The sequence below is a fragment of the Girardinichthys multiradiatus genome, chromosome 9 (genome assembly GCF_021462225.1).
Source record: "Girardinichthys multiradiatus isolate DD_20200921_A chromosome 9, DD_fGirMul_XY1, whole genome shotgun sequence".
In the NCBI taxonomy this organism is placed as follows: Eukaryota; Metazoa; Chordata; class Actinopteri; order Cyprinodontiformes; family Goodeidae; genus Girardinichthys; species Girardinichthys multiradiatus.
Genome location: NC_061802.1, coordinates 28,972,640 through 28,995,073, shown reverse-complemented (window position 1 = coordinate 28,995,073; position 22,434 = coordinate 28,972,640). Strand labels below are relative to the sequence as shown.

Below are 22,434 nucleotides of genomic sequence, written 5' to 3'. Positions count from 1 at the left end.
TTTCTTGCCTGACACAGCATTTAAAATTGGACACTCCTCGCTTTGAGGAACGCTGCTGCCCCCTAAGATAATGTTGTTCTTTAATTAAGCTATCTATGCTGTGCAGCTTAAAGACGCAAAGGAGAAAATGGGCAGTCACCTTGGCCGCATGGGTGGATCTCTGGTATATGAATACATGCTAACAATGTATTGCAAATAAGCTGAGAGAAATGTTGCTGTTTCCTATGAGCTAAAACACATCATAGGCTTAGACAAGGGATTTATTTCAACTTAGTAATGCATTTAGCTATATATCTGAGTCTAGCCTGACTGTAGCAGTTTGTCTGCAGTGGGACTGGATATTTGTCCTAATAGTTTATTTCATGCATTGTGTAAAAACACTGTTACACCAGAAAGCATTTAAGAATCTATAATCTTCTAATTTGGACTAACATTGTAAATAAAGAAGTAAAGCAATGTAAATGTTCTAAATAAACTACCGTGTGACATTTATTCATTCAAGATCATGCTGATCTTCCGTACCAAGCAGATTTGTCCACTCTGGTGCACAAACCAGCCCGATCCACATTGACAAACAGACATAGCTGCTCTAAAGCTTTATGAAGCCCTAAGCAGAATTTTATCTGGGGGCCTAACTATTGTTAACCTCACCGCAGTGCTCCTGTGTCTCCTTTTCTCCACTTGATTTACGGGTAACTAACAAGCCAACAATGAATTAAATTGACAGAATGCAATTTGCTTCAGAGTCATATCAGTCATTTCACATTAGTTAAAAAATAATCCTTGAGATAAATTGTTTATTTTAAATGGGTCTTGTTCATATTTAACTTTCGACTGTCAATCTATGAAGCTTTCCTGAGTTAAATAATAACAAAACTGGACTATTATAGTACACATGTATTTTTGTGCTGATATTTTTTTCCACTGGGGATATAGTTAGTAGTTTTTCTTTAAAGATGAAAATTCATAACATTTGATAGTGAACTGAAATATAGCATCCAGGTATGTATTCTTTCCACAAACAAATGTATGTGAACAATAAAAACACAGCTGGTTAATGAAGTATTGACTTCCAAAGCAAGATTTCAGAAAAATACAAAGTTTTTCTAAAAACCTTGAAGAAAAAACTCAGAAGAAAAGAAAAAAAAATCCTTGACTTGTATTTGGGTCGATGACATCACAAGATGCACAAGACTTTAGATGCTCTGCTGGTATTAGTAAACCCTATGGCAGACTTTTGACTTATGACAGATTATGGACATGCATTATGTAGCATTTTCTATTATTAAATAGCAAATAGAAATATTAGCATTTTCAAATATAAGTGTCAGAGCTGGTGAGATTATATAAGGCATTAGAAGAAAATAAGTCAACTTTGTTTTAATATAGCAGCTTTTCAAAGATACAATCCTAAAGTTTTTAACAAAGGCAAAGCAAGAAAATTAAAACATGATTAAAAGGATAAACAAATAATGGATTATTACAAATGATTAAAACAAATGATTACAATAATACTTAAAATACATCTAAAAAGGGAAAGTACATTTGAAAAAACATGTCTTCAGCTGCTTTTTAAATTAGTCCAGATTCTTAAAATATAGTAAAAACAAAGGAAGCTCATTCCACAGTGGTGTTGCAACAGCCTGGAAAGAGCGATCCCTTGAGCTATATACCTGATTCTTCGGCCAACGAGTTGATTTTGGTTTGAGGACCTGAAGGCTTGAGTTGGACTATGTGGGTTAAACAATTCGGTAATATAGGAGGAAATTTAACCACGCATGACCCTAAAGGTTGAAGTCAGACTTTTATAATGAATTCTAAAGTGAACTTGTAACCAATGAAAAGTCATTAAAACAGAAGTAATATGAACTGATCAAGTTGTGAAGGAGTTCGGCATCATCATCGGTTGCTTCAGCTCTGCCATTCATGACAGAATCCATCATAGCTACTGGATCATCTGAGTAAACTCTAGCTTAAACACATAAGACTGAACACATTGCATTACATAGCATGAATATGTCTCTGATTGAACTTGTAAGTGAGGAAATTTCAAAATGTATAACGCACATCTGTAATTTCTTGTTTAAACTCTTTTATTTCTGGATAATGTGAAAAAGACAATACCCCTGTAGGAGATAAACTCCAATGAACCAATTACAGACCGTTTTTTTCTATTGCCACAAAGAAAAACTTTGATAAAGGTTTAGAATCTTTTTTTAGAAAAACTATTTTTTCAGCGAAAATCATTTCGGTTTTAGATTTAAGACAGTCAACAGCACTGGCAATACTAGAAGCCATTGAACAAATAACCGCTATTGACAATAAAGAAAAAAAAAACTTGCTATTGGAATGTTTGTTGACATTAAAAAAGCTTTTGATACAATGAATCATGATTTATGGATAAAACAAAACCTAGAACTGTATTATATTGGGGGGATGTTCTGCAATGGTTTAAAAGTTAATTGACAAACAGACAACCATATATAGTGTTGAGAGCTGTGTTCAAAATATTTGGACATTGCTTGTGGGGTTCCTCAGGGGCTGTTGCTGGGTCCCAAGTTCTTTATATTGCATGTGAATGACTTACATTAAATCAGAAGTAATGAAACTGGTATTTTTTGCCAATGACACAAGCATTTTCTGCAATGGATATGATATAGAAAATTTACTGAATTATGTAACTAAAGAAATAAGCTAACTAAAAATGTGGTTAATTGGGAACTCAGTCTACAGATAAATGGGGGGAATGTTGAAAGAGAGTATGCAAATCAATTTATTGGTGTCATTATTGATGATTAACTCAACTGGAAACCTCACATTATATATATTCAAAATAACATTTGCTGATCTATTTGACTCTGCACATTAGTCGCCAGATTCCACCACCACCTCAACCCTCCAAGAGCTAAGTGGGCATACAATATGGATGAATAGATTGATGGAGAAAATATGACTGCTGCTCCTGTATTTCCTTCTGCAGGCACAAGGAGGAGGTGTGAAAGAGGGTAGATGAATCCAAGCTGCAATTCCTCTGCAATGCCCCTCAAAGCACCTGCATCTGCAACACAGAAACATGTCAGAAAGATCTATCAAAGTCTAGATAAAACCAAAAAAGTTAGGTTAAACTCAATCAAGTCCTGACATTGACTTCTTCAACTCTTAGCCTTCATAATGAACCTGCTTAATGTAGTCTGTAATGTATGTTAATGCAATTTATATCATCATTCATAAATATTAATACAAATCAGAGATTTAAAAAGCACTATATCTGGTATTTTCCACCACACTTAAGGGTTCAACCAGTGGCAAAAAGTATGCTCAAAAAATTAATCGGGTGAAGTGGATTCAAGCGGCAGGGCTGAGAGAAAAACGTTATTTAGGATTCAAGATTTTCCATTTGGCCACCTGAAAGAGACTTAACGCCAATTGTTCCGCTGGTCATCTCACAGGATAGAATGCAAATGCGGGGGTCCATATAGGGCCTGGTGCAGGGAAAGCCATTGATTTGAGATGAATACAGTGGCTACTCTCAAGCTCTTCACGGTTATTAGGACTAATGGAGAAACATAAAATAGTGAGCGAGAGAAGCAGAGATCTGGCACAAATACTCTAAATAGCTGGCTACTTCACAGGCCTCTTGGAGAGTTTGGCTTGCAATTTGCATTCCTTTGTGCGACAACTTGTAATCCTCCCCTCAGCATGCCAAGAAACACACAACAGATTTATTGTCCCAGCCAACAAATCGTTTAGGTCATCCCGAACCTATTACTGCCTAATGCAGAGGGAGACCCAGCCCCCCCCAGACTCCACAACCCACCCGATCCTCCACATCATCTCCACCACCGATCGGAGACTTTTGCAAACACAGCCCCCTTTGCACAGCTGGGGCCCCCGATGCTCCATCGCTTTGTTGGGGCCCCCAGCAATCCATTCAGACTCCATATCTACTTCTGGAGCAGAGCAACGAGTTCTGTGCAAGTCTGCTTGGGAGGTTGGGAGGGACTGAGAGCGGTTGAGGCTCGGATAGTTTGCAGCGCTTTTAAGACATGAGGTTTTCACCGCTGCAGGCCCACACAGGCTGCGCGGATATTTCACAAGACACGACAAAAAATAAGTGCAAGTTTGTCGCTTTAAAATAACTTAAAATCAGAGACCCTATCTTCACTAACATTGGATATCTAGGCTAAATAAGAAACAAACAAAAAAACGCAAATCCAGCTGAGTATAATTATATAATTTTTTGCAAACACTGTTGTCTACATCCAGATATTGTGACTGTTTTTCATATGATTGTTTATATTATCACTGTGCAACAATTTCCCAATTTTAAAGTGTGGCCAGGAGCTTAAGTAAATCATGAAGCTTCATATTGTTTTTGGATAAGATGTCCCAAGCGTGACAGTTAGGCGGTCCTGTCATTATGTTTGATGGAGCACAACCACATCCTCTGTGTGTCAGCAGGAAAACCCAGAAACACTGTATTTTTGTCTGCCTGGGTGTCAGGATGTTTTATTGATCTTTTTTCGGATAGATAGATAGATAGATAGATAGATAGATAGATAGATAGATAGATAGATAGATAGATAGATAGATAGATAGATAGATAGATAGATAGATAGATAGATAGATAGATAGACAGACAGACAGACAGACAGACAGACAGACAGACAGACAGATAGATAGATAGATAGATAGATAGATAGATAGATAGATAGATAGATAGATAGATAGATAGATAGATAGATAGATAGATAGATAGATAGATAGATAGATAGATAGATAGATAGATAGATAGATAGATAGATAGATAGATAGATAGATAGATAGATAGATAGATAGATAGATAGATAGATAGATAGATAGATAGATAGATAGATAGATAGATAGATAGATAGATAGATAGATAGATAGATAGATAGATAGATAGACAGATGTAATTTAGACTGAGACTAAATCAGAGATGGTGAAAGCCTGAGAGGCGTCACAGAAGGAGACTGCAGCCCATCTGTGTGTGTCGGCCCCACTCTGCAGGACTCAAACAAGGGGTCAGCGCACAGAGAAGCAGAGAGACTAGGGGTGGGAGGTGATCACCCCCTAGTCATCTTCCCACTAACACAACGGGGCTTTGATTCGTTTGTTTGGACTCACACACTCGAGTCTAATCGTTGTTTTTCTTTTTTAGCTTACTCCCACAAGGCGCACATGCATTACGCAGGACAAGCAGCATATGGCATCTGTACTCCTTGCAAACCACACCAGACGCAGTGTGCGCATGCAGGACTTTCACTGTATGCAGAGAAGCGGTGCTCCGCGCTTGTGGCCCAACAAGCGTCACTCTTTCTCCACATACGGAGATCAACAAGGCCATAATTAAAACGCATGGGATTTCTGTTTGAGCGCCAGTTCCAAATAATTCCCATCTGCAAAAATAAATGAAAGTATCTGCAAAATGGTGCAATTTCAAAGGCAAAACTTGATTTTTTAAATTAAAATAAATAAAATTGTTTAAATTTTTTTCCTCATTGTGTCATCAGTTTGATTTGGTAGCCATAGAGAGCAGATGATCTGATGTGAGTTGTGTGCTCTGCTGCACCAAATAACACACACTTGTTAGTAATATAATCCAATCTATCCAATACAATTGGGCCTGACAACATCTAGTATCCATGTCCAAGTTCTGTCATTGATTCTTTCTTGTTCTTCTTCTATTCAGATTTTTTCTTTCTAAATGCCATCCATTCTAATACATTGGAACATTATGCAGTTGAACGAAGGGGTTAAGAAAATGATTCTTCATCCCTGGACCACGTGACGGGATGAAAGCTGCATAATGCAGTTAAAGCGGATACACATGTTCACCATTTCCACACACTTTGAAGAAGCTGTTGTACAGTGAAGGATGACATTAATTACCTAGAAAAACAAGGGAACATTTTAATTTATTTATGTATTTATTTATTAACATTAATTTGTTATTGTTTTATAGTAAAAATATAGATAATTTTTATAAACATGCCCTTCATAAATGTAAATATACTACTACTTCTAATAATATTAATAATATGTATTATTATTATTATTATTATTATTATTATTATTATTAATAATAATAATAATAATAATAATAGTAGTAAATATTTAAGCTGATTTAAAAAATCATAAATACTTTCTAAACATAAAAATGAAAACAAATAATACATAAATGTTTCCTGTAATTAAAAATAATAACAATAGGTTTTGCACCATAAATAATCCGGGAAGCTGAATTTGCATTGTTTGATAACTAGGATTAATGGATCAATCAGTCATATGTATTTGATTTGGAATCTGTATGATTCAGTTAAATTTACTTTTTTTTGTAAAGTGCCTTTTGACGATAGGTGTTATGATTTGGCGCTATATAATAAAACTGAATTGATTTGAAAAAAATACGGAATCCAATCCTACCAAAAAAAGAAAGTGAAAAGCGCTGCATAGCTGACACGTTTTACAGGGTCTTCGCATCCCAGCAGAACCAGTTACATGTCGCTGCAGCTGCACTCCTGTTGCAGTGGCGCGCTGGTATTAATTTATTTTGTCAAATTGAATTTTCTCTCGGAGTGTGTCAAGGCCAATAGAGGCGAATAACGGGGGGATGTTTGCAGTGCTTGGCAGAGAAAGCAGGCGACTCCTCAAGACTGCAGTGTCCCGCCGTTCAAAGACAACTTTCATGATTTTATTACATTTTGAAGTATCATTTATTTTCCCCTGAGCTTTGCAGATTTTTTTGCACAGGAGCCCCTGTATGTATGGACCAGAACATATTGCGAGAAAATAATCAGATTTCAAAACTGCTCATGGAATTAATCTCATTTGGTTTTGTAGAGCATTTTTAGAAAGAAAATTTTATGCAAAATATTACAACAGTAGATTGCAAACAAAGGACCACATTTAAATGCGATTAAAGAGGTCACAAATATGAGAAATCTAGAGGTCACAGCAAGAGCGCCTCGTTAAGAAGAATAAAGGGCCCCAATTAAATACAGCCACCTTAGGCAAACCATGAATTTTGTGTGAATACATTTTCTGGCCGCACAGCTCTCTGCACATATGCCCTTGGTTAGGTTGTCTCCTTCTGCGATTCCCACAGAATCGCTGGTAACCCTATCTGGCGACAATCTATTCCTTGCCAGGAGCTTATTGAATGTATGAATTATTCAATTGTTTGGAACACACCTTACAGGACTCATTTGTTTCTGTCATTAGCGGAGGAAGTTCGGATGTGGCCACATTTGAAATTAGTTGGAAAATAAATGACATCAAAAATCGAAACATATAGATTAATTACACAGTGTTTATTTTAGTTAATTTTTATGATTATAGCTTACAGCTAATGAAAACCCAAGGTTTCTCAGAAGATGCCCATGTACTACAGTATAATGCTTCAATACTTCAGTTAAGGCTCCTTTTAAATTACTGCATTAGTATAGCATGGAGATGATCTGCTTATGGCTTTGCTGAGACGTTATGGAAACCCGGGTTGCTATTTGTCTTTAGCAATGCTAAGATGTTTCTGACGTTGTCTTTGGTTGAGAAATGACTTGACTCAAGGAACAAGATAATTGCAGACCATTTGCTGGTGGATATTGACTACATTTCAAGCCCTATGAATTTGACCAAAACTCTTCAATAGGCTTTGCTTCACAATCTTCCTAAGGGTGCAGTAATCCCTGCTGCTTGTGCACTTTTTTAGACCCCATTTTTCCCTCCAATCAACTTTCCATTAATAAGATGGATACAGCACTTAGGTTGCAAATGATTGTCTGCTAGACAGCAGTATTTTCCATGACTGCTGACCATAACATGGCCTTAACATAACATTTCTGCATTAAAACTTCTTTTTAAAATTCAGTCTTATTTAATATTCAAATTTTCTTAGAAACTGAATTATGTGTTTTCACAATCAGAACCATTAATAAGAAAAAAACACTTTCTCTGTGTAATGAAGCTACATAATATATATGTTTTACTTTTTGAAGTAAATTACCAAAACAATTAACCTTATGCAAATACTTTATTTTGTTGAGATACACCTGTAAAAGCCAATTGAGTGCTTTAGCAGAGCAGGCGGCTTGTCATGGTTGACAAAGTCCAACCAATTTAAGGACAGTCATCCTGCTTCACCATTCTGTAGCACTTGCATCCCCTCCTGTCTCTCTCCTCTAACCTCCTCCTTCTCTTCCTTTGGGGGCCTGTGATCAAAGCTGGCCTCTCTGCCACAGCTGCCCATCAGGGGGCTCCTCACCCTCACCTACAACAACACTGCCTGCTGGGCTTCTCTCTCTGATGCACACAGCCAGAAACATACAGGGGCAATCGCTGGAACCCACACACAGGTTCACACACACTTCAGGCCTCCCAGAGTACTCCTCCCTTTCATAATACCATTAATCTGTAAGGTGAATGCAGATGAAACCCTAAGCGCAGTGCAGATTAAGCTGTAAACTCAAGATACCACATATATATTTTGAGGGATGAGAGGCTACAATCGTGCGTGTGTCATCATGCCAAGGTTTGCACGAGGCTTCACAAATTCATACCATGTTTTCAAAAACCAAAAAGTAGAAGTGCAACACTGTATGGGCAACCCTTTGCATGAGCAAACACATGATGCAGTGGCAGCAGCATTTTGTACATACCGGCAACAGAGTAAACAAGCTCCACAGCTATGCATGTGCAGCACTGTATTAGGTTCCACCTGTAGGCTTTTATCTGATGGCCTGGTACCTAAGTTACTTCCTCTTCTGTGCTTGACCTCACCACTCCTCTCATTTGGCATCTGTGCTCCCAATTACACACACGGCAAACACTTTGGCATACTTCTAAGAGGCACTAAAAGCATTCTGGTGCAGAATCCTTAACGGCTTTCTTTTGCTCCTTATGCCAGTTTGTTGACTCCTTCTGTCTTTTGATGAAACAAGCTGAGGGTTTCACTTTGAAAATCCACCGCTCCACTCCAGAACTGGAAGTAATCCTGTTGAAACATCTGGAGATGACTCAGGCTGCGTATCAGATGCAGATCACATGTGATTCATTATCCTGAGGTTGGACTGTCCCGGGCAAATTGGACTTTGTATATTTTCAGACAGTCCCATACATATACATAGGACTTGGGTGTGATGACACATCGGCCCGATGAAAGTGTTTCCAGTGTTTCCTGTCCTAGTTCAAAGGGTTGATGGGAAACCTTCACCGGTCATGTGACACAGGAAGCACCTTGGGCCTACCCTCTCCACTCTCACCTGTGCCCCCAACCCTTCCATCACCCTGTTATCCCAATCCCCCCTCAGATAGCGGGGTCAGTTACCTAATTAAGTACCCATTAAAGCATTATCTACTTCCTGAACGTGGTGAGGTAGCACTGGAGTGGGACATGGATTAGGTGGCACTTTTTATGGCCTACAAAATAGTAGAAGAAGAGAACAGACCACTGCGGTGAGACAGGATGACTTCAGCGTATTTAAAGAGCCATTACTTCACAGTTGAAGCTTATAGGGAAATAAAACAGATTTTTCCAACCATTGCTCTGTGTGTTCAGCAAAATGCTCCAAGTCTTGAGCCAAATATGACTTAAAACTTGCAATTTCAAAACACATCCTATTATTGCAAACTTGATTCATTGTAAAACAAAAAAAATAACTTTAAACTTATAAAACTCGTTCCATCTTTTTATGGTCTTATAATCTTTTGGTGAAGATTTACAGATTAATCCAGACAAAATTTAGGCAAAAAGTCAAAAAAATCATAGAATCTGTGTTTCTTTGGTTAACTTTATGATAGTTTGTGTGCTAAACATAAGGAATGCACTCCATGACCTAAAGTTTTTTAGTGCTCCAATTTTTACATATTTCCATGAAATGAAAAGATACAAGGCCATGACAAAAGGTTTGGTAACTTTTGTTCCCATCTTTCATAACTATTTGACAAATAATCATGCCTCTAAAGTCCATGTAGCTGGCAATTTGATTTGTTTAGCTAATTTATTATGCTTTATAAGCCATGCCAAACTTTTTAATTAATTCATTATTCTTTTTAACACTGGAATGTGCTATGAGCTACAACACAAGCCTAAAGCAGTACTGTTCAATTTCCCCATAATAATTCTTTATCCTTACCTTCTCCCAGTTGTTCTGTTTGAACTTTATTTCATAATTCTGCAGATTTCTCTTGATGTTCATTTGTCGGCATCTGTTGCTGAAATATTTAATTTTGGGGTGAGGCACTGGGAGAGGTTTTCTACAGACAAGTTTTGTATCTTCAAACAGGAAAATGGCTGATCTTCCAGGTAAAATGAAAGCAGATGATTTGATTTTCCTTATAGTCAGTTTATTGACTGATTGTTCTTCAACAGAAAAGTATGTAGTGTATGAATTTTGTCTCTGACTTAATTTATTTAGGAGATACATTACTTTACTTCGTACTCGTACTTGTACTCGTCATCTTCCGCTTTCTCCGGGACCGGGTCACGGGGCAGCAGACTTAGCAGAGACGCCCAGACGTCCCCCTCCCCAGATACCTCCTCCAGCTCCTCCGGGGGGAGCCCAAGGCGTTCCCAGGCCAGCCGAGACACATAGTCCCTCCAGCGTGTCCTGGGCCATCCCCTGGGCCTCCTTCCGGTGGGACGTGCCTGGAACACCTCCCAAGGAAGGCGTCCAGGAGGCATCCGGTATAGATGCCCGAGACACCTCAACTGGCTCCTCTCGATGTAGAGGAGCAGCGGCTCTACTCCGAGCCCCTCCCCGATGGCCGAGCTCCTTACCCTATCTCTAAGGGAGTGCCCAGCCACCCTACGGACGACGGTAATTTCAGCCGCTTGTATCCGGGATCTCGTTCTTTCGGTCATGACCCAAAGTTCATGGCCATAGGTGAGGGTAGGAACGAAGACCGACCGGTAAATTGAGAGCTTCGCTTTTTGGCTCAGCTCTCTCTTCACCACAACGGACCGGCACAGCGCCCCCATTACTGCGGCAGCTGCACCGATCCGTCTGTCAATCTCCCGCTCCATTCTTAACCCCACTTGTGAATAAGACCCCGAGATATTTAAACTCCTCCACTTGAGGCAGGAACTCCCCTCCAACCTGAAGAGGACAAGCCACCCTTTTCCGTTCGAGAACCATGGCCTCGGACTTGGAGGTGCTGATCCTCATCCCAGCCGCTTAACACTCGGCTGCGAACTGCCCCAGCGCAGGCTGTAGGTCTTGGCTAGAGGGGGCCAACAGGACCATGTCTTCTGCAAAAAGAAGAGACGAAATCCACTGGTCCCCAAACCAGACCCCCTCCGGCCCTTGGCTGCGCCTAGAACTCCTGTCCATAATAGTTATGAACAGGACCGGTGACAAAGGGCAGCCCTGCCGGAGTCCAACATGCACCAGGAACAGGTCCGACTTAGTGCCGGCAATGCGAAACGAACACCTGCTCCGCTTGTACAGAGACCGGATGGCCCCTAGTAAAGGGCCCCCGATTCCATACTCCTGGAGCACCCCCCACAGGGCATCACGAGGGACACAGTCGAATGCTTTCTCCAGGTTCACAAACCACATGTGGACTGGTCGGGCAAACTCCCATGAACCCTCGAGTACCCTGTAGAGGGTATAGAGCTGGTCCAGTGTACCACGGCCGGGACGAAAACCCCACTGCTCCTTCTGAAGCCGAGGTTCGACTATCAGCCGGACTCTCCTCTCCAATACCCTGGCGTAGGCCTTACCAGAGAGGCTGAGGATTGTGATCCCCTGTAGTTGGAACACACCCTCCGGTCACCCTTCTTATGAAGGGGGACCACCACCCCAGTCTGCCAGTCCAGAGGCACTGTCCCCGACCGCCACGCAATGTTGAAGAGGCGTGTCAATCATGACAGCCCCACAACATCCAGAGACTTGAGGTTCTCAGGGCGGATCTTATCCACCCCGAAGCCCTGCCACCGCGGAGCTTTTTAACCACCTCGGTGACTTCAGCCTAGGTGATGAAAGAGTCCAACCCCGAGTCCCCAGCCTTTGTTTCCACTAGGGAATGCGTGATGGCAGGATTGAGGAGATCCTCGAAGTACTCTTCCACTGCCCGATAATGTCCCCAGTCGAGGTCAGCAGCTCCCCACCCCCTCTGTAAACAGTGTTGGCGAAGCACTGCTTCCCACTCCTGAGGACGGTTTGCCAGAATCGCTTCGGGGCCAACCGGTAGTCCTTCTTCATGGCCTCACCAAACTCCTTCCAGGCCCGAGTTTTTGCCTCTGCCACTGCCCGGGCCGCGGCACGCTTGGCCTCACGGTACCCGTCAGCCGCCTCAGGGGTCCCACAAGCCAACCACAGCCGATAGGACTCCTTCTTCAGCTTGACAGTGTCCCTTACTGCTGGTGTTCACCACCGGGTTCGGGGATTGCCGCTGCGACAGGCACTACAAACATTACAGCCGCAGCTACGCGCGGCAGCATCGACAATAGATGCAGAGAACATGGTCCACTTGGACTCTATGTCTCTAACATCACTCGGAATCTGGTCAAAGCTCTCCCAGAGGTCAGAGTTGAATACATCCCTGGCCAAGGGCTCCGCCAGACGTTCCCAGCAGACCCTCACTATGCGCTTACGCCTGCCAAGTCTGTCCGGCTTTCTCCTCCTCCAGTGGATCCAACTCACCACCAGGTGGTGATCAGTGGACAGCTCAGCCCCTCTCTTCACCCGAGTGTCCAAAACATGCGGTTGAAGGTCTGATGATACGACAACAATGTCAATCATTGACCACCTGCCTAGGGTGTCCTGGTGCCAAGTGCACAGATGGACACCCTTATGTTTGAACATGGTGTTCATTATGGACAATCCGTGACTAGCACAGAAGTCCAATAACAAAACACCACTCAGATCGGGGAGGCCATTCCTCCTGATCACGCCTCTACAGGTGTCACTGTCATTTTCCACGTGGGCGTTGAAGTCCCCCAGCAGAATAATGGAGTCCCCGGGAGGGGCACTATCCAGCACCCCGACAGGGACGCCAAGAAGGCCGGGTACTCTGCACTACCACTCGGCCCTTAGGCCGAAATGACAGTCAGAGACCTGTCCCCAACCTGAAGGTGCAGGGATGCGACCCTCTCATCCACTGGGGTAAACCCCAACACGAGACTGAGGTGAGGCTGAGTTGGGGGGCAACAATCAAACCCACCCCAGCCCGCCGGCTCTCCCCATGGGCCACTCCAGAGTAGAAGAGAGTCCAGCCCCTCATGAGGAGATTTTTTCCTGAACCCACGCCGTGCGTGGAGGCAAGCCCGACTATTTCTAGTCAATATCTCTCGACCTCCCGCACAAGCTCAGGCTCCTTCCCCCCCAGCGAAGTAACATTCCATGTCCCTAGAGCCAGCCTAAGCATCCGGGGATCGGGCCGCCCAGGTTTCCACATTCGTCCGCCGCCCAATCCTCTTTGCACTGGTCTCTCATGGTTCCCTCTGCAGGTGGTGGGCCCACTGGGGGATGGCCTCGCGTGTCTCGTTCGGGCTTGGTCCGCCCGGGTCCAACGAGGAGCAACCCACCCACCAGGCGCTCTCCGACGAGTCCCGACCACAGGCCTGGCTCCAGGGTGGGACCTTGGCTCCGCCGTACCAGGCGATGTCACATTCCTTGATTTAGTAGTCGTCATGAGGGGTTCTTGAACCGCTCTTTGTCTGACCCGTCTCCTAGAACCTGTTTGCCATGGGAGACCCTACCAGGGGCATTTAAGCCCCAGACAACATAGCCTCTACGATCATTCGAGCACTCAAACCAATCCACCACGTTAAGGTGGCGGTTCAAGGAGACTTAATTTATTTAGGAGATACATTACTTTACTTCTAGCCTGTTAAAGTATACCAAATACTTTTTTTCACTTCAAGTCTGTCTGCGTTCTACCTCATAGGACATATATTGTAAAAGCTCTGACTCTGAGTAGTTTTCTTTCTGATATATTTCTCAGGCTTGAATGTGGACTGCATGGTTAAAGTTGTCAGGTGAACTGAGAACTGATGAGGTAAGAGGATAAGAGACCAGAAAATTCTCCTGAGGGTTGAATAAGGATTAATAATCTGAGTAGTATTAAAGCTCTATATTCCTTGTATTGACAAAAGCAGATATTTTACAATTAAAACAAAATACAGTCTGCATTTATGCTTTACTTCTAATAATCAATGCAGTGAATTTTATGTTCTGGTTTTGTCTTTTTCTGGCCTTTGATGGTACGCCTGATCCACTGCTTGTGTTTAGCTGTGTCTCTTTTCTTGTTAAAGCCATAGGTATTTTTGCCATAAACTATGTACTCTCCTAGATTTTCTTTCCCAGGTACTCCTGCCCCAGCTTTTGTGTTTAGCTGTTTTACTTTCTTTGATAAAGCTATTGATGGAGATAATAATGCCAATAACATTTACTTTTTTTCTTTCCCATAGAAAATGCTGGTGGCTCAGTGTTTAACAGTTTAGTTGTGTTTATTTACTCAACAAAGTCATTAATTAATGTATTGCTGCCATTCATTCTGTACCCTCTGATTTCATTTTTGATAAAAAGTACTGCTGGCACAGTAACCCTGTATTTAGTTGTGTTTCCTCAAAAACTATGATGGAGGCATTGAAGCCATTGAATATATGTACTCCCTTTGCTGCTGTTAATATGTCCACTTTTTTTTGTTTTTCGAGAAAGCATTCCTGGCACAGGGTTTTCTGTGTTTAGCTGTGTTTCTTTCTTGAAAAAGCACTTCATGAAGTTAATGCAGCCATTAACTTAGAGATCCTCTGTTTCTGTTTTCCAAGGAAATACTCCATGTTCATTGCCTTTATGTGTAACTGTGTTTCTTTCCTCGATATGAACCCACTGATGGAGGCATTGCTGCCATTAACTCTATATACGCAATTTTCCTTGTCCTGGCCCAGTGCTTCTATGTTTTCTTCAATATGTCTCCTCCATCCCTTTTAACCACAAATTCTACCGGATTATAATTTGGATGTTATTGGACAGTATGGTGGATCTTATCACATGGTAAGTGGATCTGAATCTAAATGTATGATGAGATTGCACTTGAGTTAACTAGCAATGGAATGATGATTTATTGTTTTGAATTTGGATAGAATTTTACTCTTGTTAGTTAGATAAAAAAAGGACCTTAATTTAATGTAAACTTAATCAAACTGAACTGAATAAATTACAATAAGGAATCACTTACTTTTACTTCTGATTATTGAAAACAGTCACCATGTGGTTGTTTTTAACTTTTCATTTAAAGAAAATCTATACTGTTGATTGACTCTTTGCAAAAATAAGACTCAATCCTTTATTGTTCATCTCAACTGTCAACCTTCGTCCTCTCTGTTATAGTATGTGTAACTGTTGGCTCAACACACTTCTTACAGGACCAGTTACTGACTTTTTTTCTCCCCTTCAACAGGCAGTGTCCCCAGCTCCCCCTCACTCTGCTTACTCGGGCTGGTTGCCACCTCCCTTTCAGCAGGTTCACAAAGAGTTCTGGGCCTTTTAGCTGGCCGAGTGATGCCTCCATCAAGAAATCACCTCACCGTGACAAAGTGCAGAGCGTACCGTCAGAATCACTGTAGCCACACAGAGCAAGGCAGCAAAATGTGGATGGCTCTTAGATCTTTATTAAGAGGTAGTAAAAAATTAGGATGTGGCTTTTTGGTGGAACACATGAGAAAAACAAAATCAAATGAACGACAAATGAAACATATCAGTGGTAAAATATTGTCAGAGATCATGAAAACTAAATGATGCAGTTCAAGTCAAATGAGCAGGTTAGGATTGGAGGTGTAATCTTTCTCACATTCTCTACAGTTTATAGAGACAGGGGGATAATTGATGAGCGACAAAAGTTTTCATAAGCTCTGTGGCTTTCAAGGCATTCAAACAAGTGTTATGTGAGACAAGAGGAGAGGGAAACAGACACCATGGGAGTGAAGTCTGCGAGGAGGAGTGACACAGTAAGAGTGAAGACAAGGAGTTGAGTGGAACCTCCACAAGAACACAAGACAAAGACTTAACCCAGAATCTCCAACTGTTACACATTATTATCATTTTGCAAACAAAGATATTTCTGCAATGCACAGAAATGCACATATATATTTATAAATACAGACACATGGAGAATCCATGGAATGCTGACAGGAACTGCAGCTTATGTGCCCTTTGAGTTGAGACAGAATCTGAGGAATGGTACAAGGAGGAATTTCAGATCTCTAAAGCCATCTTTCACTTTCCTCCTAGTGAAGGAATTTAAGCTCTTACCATTTTTGTGAAAGCAGAGCACTTAACATCTGAGTCTTATCCATCAAGTAACACTGCTCATGTGTTATTGTGAATCAATACCTCGACTCTACTGAAAACAAATGTAAATGCTTCTGTTCTGCAAGACACAGGCCATGGGTTAACAGTTAAACCTGCAGTCTTTTTAGTGAAATATTACTCCAGCCCTGCTCTCCCTCCATCTTTCATTCTTTTCCTCTAATCTCTCCTTCGCTAAATGTTTCTGTTGGAACCGAGCTCCCCTGCCTGTGTGCATCAACAAACACAAGAGGAGAAACCAGCAACTGTATTAACAGATGGCCAGAGTCAATAAAACACACACAAATCAAGCGCCGGACACATCTGTTGGACGTAGAGGCCGACTTATCTTTCTGTGTGGCTCAACGGGAGTGATGGAATCACAGCAGCTCAGCCAGATTAGAGGTGAACGGGGCAGATCACCCAGGGGAACCCCTAGGAGCTTTGTAATGGATTACAGCATGGAGAGAAAGCACGACTAAGGCTCGGAAGGGGGGACGACATACGATTTAGTCAGATAAAGAAAGTAGCATTAAAGGAGCAGGAAGTAAATGTAACATCATGCATCTCTAACTGCTTTGGGGGTTCTGGTTTAGGTTGCTGCTTTAACTTGGATGTTTGGATGAGTAGATGTAAATTTGCACCATCTCCTTTGGCATTTTCATTGACATCCAAGCCAATACACAACACGTGTGATTGAATTCTAAGCAGCATATTAAGCATAAAGTCTTGTTGGGGTAACTCACTAATTTAAATCTTATCTGATCTAATTATAAAACTAGTCACATGCTTATAATTTCTGAATAACAAAAAGAGAGACCAGTGTCCTTTCAATAATTTCCAACCAGGTTGCTTTTAATTCAGATAAAATTGCCCATCTTTAAACATCCTTTAAGATACAACTTCAATTACCGTGAGTTGTTTGGTGGCTTATTTGGGACATCTTACCAACTGTGTGAATCAGGAAGGAATATTTGCTGTTGGTTTATGAGAAAAAGTGGAAAGAACAGATCTAAAAACAAACAAATCTTTTTTACACATTTGGAAATGCTTGTATTGTATCTATATTAAAATATATATTTCTTTTATGCTATTGTACTTGATTTATTCACTTACTATATTAAGAACAAGCATGGGCTGGTTTTAGGAAATAGGGTAATCAGAGTTTTTAAAAGGTGGTTTAAAAACCACAGACATTTTCCATCATACCTTTCCTAAAATCTTAGCAGATGACAGACAGACGGATAGACAAACAGAAAGACCCCCCTCCCCCACCTGTTGCTGCACTCTGTTGGTAAGATGACTGAGAGAAGCCTACACTTTGCTTTCGCTTACAAGAAAGTCTCATTAATATTTTTTATCACTTGGACAGTGATTGTCTTAATTTATTGTTGTGTGCAAACATTGACAGGATTTAGAACTTTATATTTAGAGAAGCGAATGTAATCAGTTAGATTTTTAATATAATCATACTACAAATACGTCTGCCCTTATTAGGAAATTAAACAGTACCACTATGATCTAATTAGAAATAAGGTATCAAATAACCTATGGACAGCTGTAGCTGGGGATATGTAACAGCATGGTTGACTTAATTTGTTCAAAAAAATAAAAAACATAACAAGAAGTGTATTCTGATGAGCCTGCTGAAAAATAATAAACGCTGGAGAAACAAAAGCACCAAACATCAAACAGATGTCATCTGATGAGGTCAGTAAGCATCCGAGCTCAGTTAATTCCCAACAAATTAACTAATCCAGATGTTGCACTCTCAGTGTAAACACAGTGTCCTGCAGAATCATAAAACAAATAACCATGAAAAAGGTTTAAAGTTTCAAACAGAGTCTAACCCCCAGACCGAGACTCTTGCAGAGGGAAAAAATGAAAAAGGAAAGGAAAAAAAGCAAAAGCAAATCCACAACACACACTCCCACTTTGCTGCCTTTTTGAAACAGGAAAATATAAATATGGTAATATTTAGCACGTGTTTTAAAACAGATCGGTTTTCTCAAGCAGGGAGAAGCTGAGAAAAAAGGAGCAAGAGAGGTTCAGACGAAAAGGAATGGAGATGAAAAAAAGTGGCCCACACACGTTAGAAGGCCTCCCCACATTTGTGTGTGTGTGTGTGTGTGTGTGTGTGTGTGTGTTTTCCAGCCTGTGCGATGTGGACCGGCGGCAGCTTCACACTTTCCACCCAGTTCTCCGGCTCGCTGGTGATGGCCTCAACATGCTGCAAAACGCCAAACTGGATCTGTCACACTATGAGTCTAGAGAGTCAACAACAACTTAACAATAAGAAAACACCACTCCAACGGGTCACATCATCCATCTGTACGGCACAGCCATTCTTCATGAACAGGAAAAATGAGAGAAGGAGGATAAAGGAGGAGGGGGTAAAGAGAAAGAGAAAGGGAGACAGCAGAGGGAGGAGGAGCAGAAATGGAAACATGCTAGACATATGGATGTGTTTAAGGACCACCAGGGAAGGGAAGCTCGCGCATTTTCGCATAAACCCTGATAAACTCCAAATATGTAATTACATGGGATTTAGGGCTTGTCTGTTGCCGATTCATTCAGGAATTTCTGGTTACGTCTCTCGGAGAGTTCGCCTTAGCGGGGCTCTTTATCGTTCTCGAGTGGTGGATCTGCATGGCTTTTGCAACAGCCCAGCCTTCTACTTACCCTAAGACCTTCTCGGGGTTAGAGTGCCATTGTCTCCCACCCACACCCACACCTATTTAACAAGGCGGTGTGCAAAAGAAGAAAGCAGTGAAAAGAAACACCTCCTACATAAAAAAAGGCAAATGAGTGGGATTCTTGTAAAATACCTGCAGCATGTTTAAAGATTTCATCACATAGCAATATTTATGGTTCTTCTAGTCCTTGTCAGTGTTTGTAGCCAATTTGTTGAGCTCCAATAAATAGACTGGCCTATTTATCAGCAGACCACATGGCAGCCATTTATGGCACCTAACAAGAGGCAGATGTGTTTTGTATATGTTTTCACATGCAGGTTTGACGCGCTGACAGGCCGAGACAGATAGCCGGGATGCACAACCTCTGTCCCGACTGCAGGATGGGCCGTAAACATCAGCTCTGATTAGACCGTGGAGAACACAAACAGGCCTCTCTGACCATCCTGGAACCTTGTTTGTCTTCCCATGACAAAGATCTTTGATTCATAAACAGGGTACGTCACTTTGACTGCGGGCAAGACATGCATGCACGGAGCAACTTTGCAGCACTCCTGCTGCCTGTGAGGCCTGTGCGTGTGTGTGTGTATAAAGTCTATTTCTGAGTGTAAACACAATGTGTAACTACCCTAACTGTGTGTACATTTAAAAGTGTCTTTTTCTTTGTACTTCCTCATATTTTGTGTGTGTGTAAGTGTGTGTCTGCATGTCTGAATGTTGCCAATTACCCCAGCTATAAATACAAAGATCCCCATCCGTCACAGAGTTTCTGGGTGGCTGCAGAGCCGCCATAATTGGTTTCAGATGGTCACCAAGATCTTTCTCCTTCTGCTGCAGCACCATCACTATGGCTGTGTGTGAGAGAAAGCCGCAGGGGAGAGGGAGGTGGGGAGAAGGACCAAAAAAAAAAAGATGAGTGACAGAAGTGAATAAATACAGAGCGAGCACAGGAATAAACAAGGAGACACTAAATGTTTCTTTTGTTCTGGAATGTTGGTCAGCCAGTGAGTGGTGAGCAGGGATGGAGAGAAGTTAACTTGTTAACTTAGTAAGCACTCATGGAGTTTTAAGCACTGTTTGCATTTTGACGCAATACATAGGAATCAAATGAGATTTTAAAGACAGGATATTTGGACAAGACCTGATATGTTTTTAATCCATCAAAAATAAAAGTGGAACTGCAAAAGCAAATTAGTTTTGCATGACATTAACATGAAAATTTCATTATAGTTCACACCGGAAAATTCCATAATCACTTCATAGCACTTATAACTTAGCTTTAAGAATACAACAGCTTGTTCATCTAACTGAGATTCCTGAAATGTGTTACTTAATGGTGTTTACATCATGTAATGCCACTTGGCAACTTAGTTAAAATCAGCTTAAGTGATGTCCAGTCCCAGAGGGAGTGTGATCAATGCACATATTAACAATAAATTAGCTGGCTATGGGGCTATTGACTACTTAAGCAGAAGGCACAGTCAGATTCAGTGACAGCTGGTTAGGGGGTCAGCTTAAAAGGTTGGATCAAAGAGGAGCAGACAACAGAAACCATAAATTATTCCCCTAAAATCAAAGCTTTATCGACAGCAGAACTAGCCTAACAAGATGGTCTCATGAGAAAAAGAGGGAGTGTACCACCTAGCTGCACCCAAAATGAAATCACATTACACCATCTAATAAAAGCTTTTTTTATCTGTTGGAGATTTCCAAATTAATCCCAATAAATATTTATTCATATGCATCATATTTTGCATTTATTGGTCATAACTTGTTACACACATATAGGGGAATAAACTGGCCATTTTAGATACGGGTTTTTGACTGAATTGCAAATTTTGACATTTTGATTTTTCAGGGTAAATGCAATAAATAAATCAAGGATGAGTTCTTCTATACTGATACTAAATTGTCTAAAAAATGTTACTTAACCAGACTGCAGGTGCTTAGAGCCACCCAAACCAACAGGGGGACCCCAAGAGTGCAGAAATTGTTGCAATCATCATAGATCTCAAACTTTCTCCAAATTTGTTTGTTGACATTTTGCTTTGCTTTGCTTGTTTGCTTTGAGGGTAGCTATATTGAAATACTTTATATCATTTGAAATTCAAATTTTAAAGAATTATATTTCAAATATGGACAAAGAATAATAGTAATAGTTTAATAGCCATGTTAAAATAGTTGGAGTTGAATGCTATGTGTTCTGCTATTTGTGTAGGACTTTTGGCAAACACCTCTCAATGAATAAATGCCAATATTCTGTGGTTGCTTTTAAGTCCAGAAAATAAATTTGGCTTCTTCTTCCAGATTCAACCAAAACTGCATTTAAACACTGATAGTTGTGGCTGGTGGGTAAGGGGCTTAACAGGAAGCGGGCTTCTGCATTGAATGTTGCTTCAGGCCCCATATAAGCTTAGGCTGGCCCTGCCCTGCAACAGACCAAATTCTGAAAAAAGTGTTATACAAGCAAAAGGTATTTAACACACACCTCTTAAGCATGCAGCTGATAAACTATTGAATATATCACAACAAAATTGTCATTCTTTGGATATGCTTTATGATTTAACTCTTATTTGTGAAATTAGTTATAAGTAAAGGATATGTTATTTGCAAATTCCTTTTTGGGAAAGTTTAATGATGGACCTTTGTTATATCTTTCTAAATACTATGCACTTTACATCTAAATTGGTACTAAATTGGTAACATGCATACAAAAATTTCAAAAAGTGCTCAAAGACTCCATTATCTTCTTACTTAAACCCATTTCCAGAGCGCAGCATCTGATCTGCTGTAAACTACCTGTATCCCTCCGTGGGAAAGAAGTGGAGATGCATGTTTTCCTATCTTTGGCTCGTGTTTACGATGGAGGCGGCTCACCAGTTTATTACAGAAGTTACTAGTTGGCGAACCCGACTGAGGCTGCGGACCCACAGGAATCCTCCGGCGCTATAAATCCATTACATCCCCTCTCATCACAGCGCGAGCCTCGTCACGGCAAGGCGCGGACATGTAACTGGGGCGCGTGCAGTTTCTCACAGTGGGTGTCAGCGTGCCCCCACGCGCACAATTCGCACTGAAGCCATTACCGGCTTGCTGTGGCTTGAATTGCCCAATTTAACTCACAAAAACAACATCATGGGGAGGGGACAAGTCACGCTCTTTAACTAAATGCTGGGAAATAGTGTAAGCATTCATCATATTCTTTACTTAGGAAGCCTGAATATTATAGAGAACAACTAACAGTCCTGCTTAAGTAGTTCGAGTTAAGGTGTGCAGATTTATTCGTATAGCCTCATATTAGTCAGAGGCGACGTTTGGCTTGTTTAGGGGTGCCCAGGTACTTCTGAATCCCATCTCAGCTTCTCTCAAAATACAAGAACGTATCATCAGGATTTGTGGAGGATGCCTAACGACTTAAAGTAAATGGC

General features: G+C 41.2%; 1 long non-coding RNA gene across 1 annotated transcript; it reads right to left on the bottom strand.

Moving 5' to 3' along the window:
- Positions 1-782: 782 nt before the first annotated feature.
- LOC124874188 lies at positions 783-22,048 on the bottom strand. Its single transcript, XR_007039718.1, has 3 exons — positions 21,884-22,048; positions 19,735-19,857; positions 783-3,058 (listed from the first exon to the last, which is right to left on the bottom strand). It is a non-coding gene; the product is annotated as an uncharacterized LOC124874188 (long non-coding RNA).
- Between the last annotated feature and the right edge of the window lie 386 nt (positions 22,049-22,434).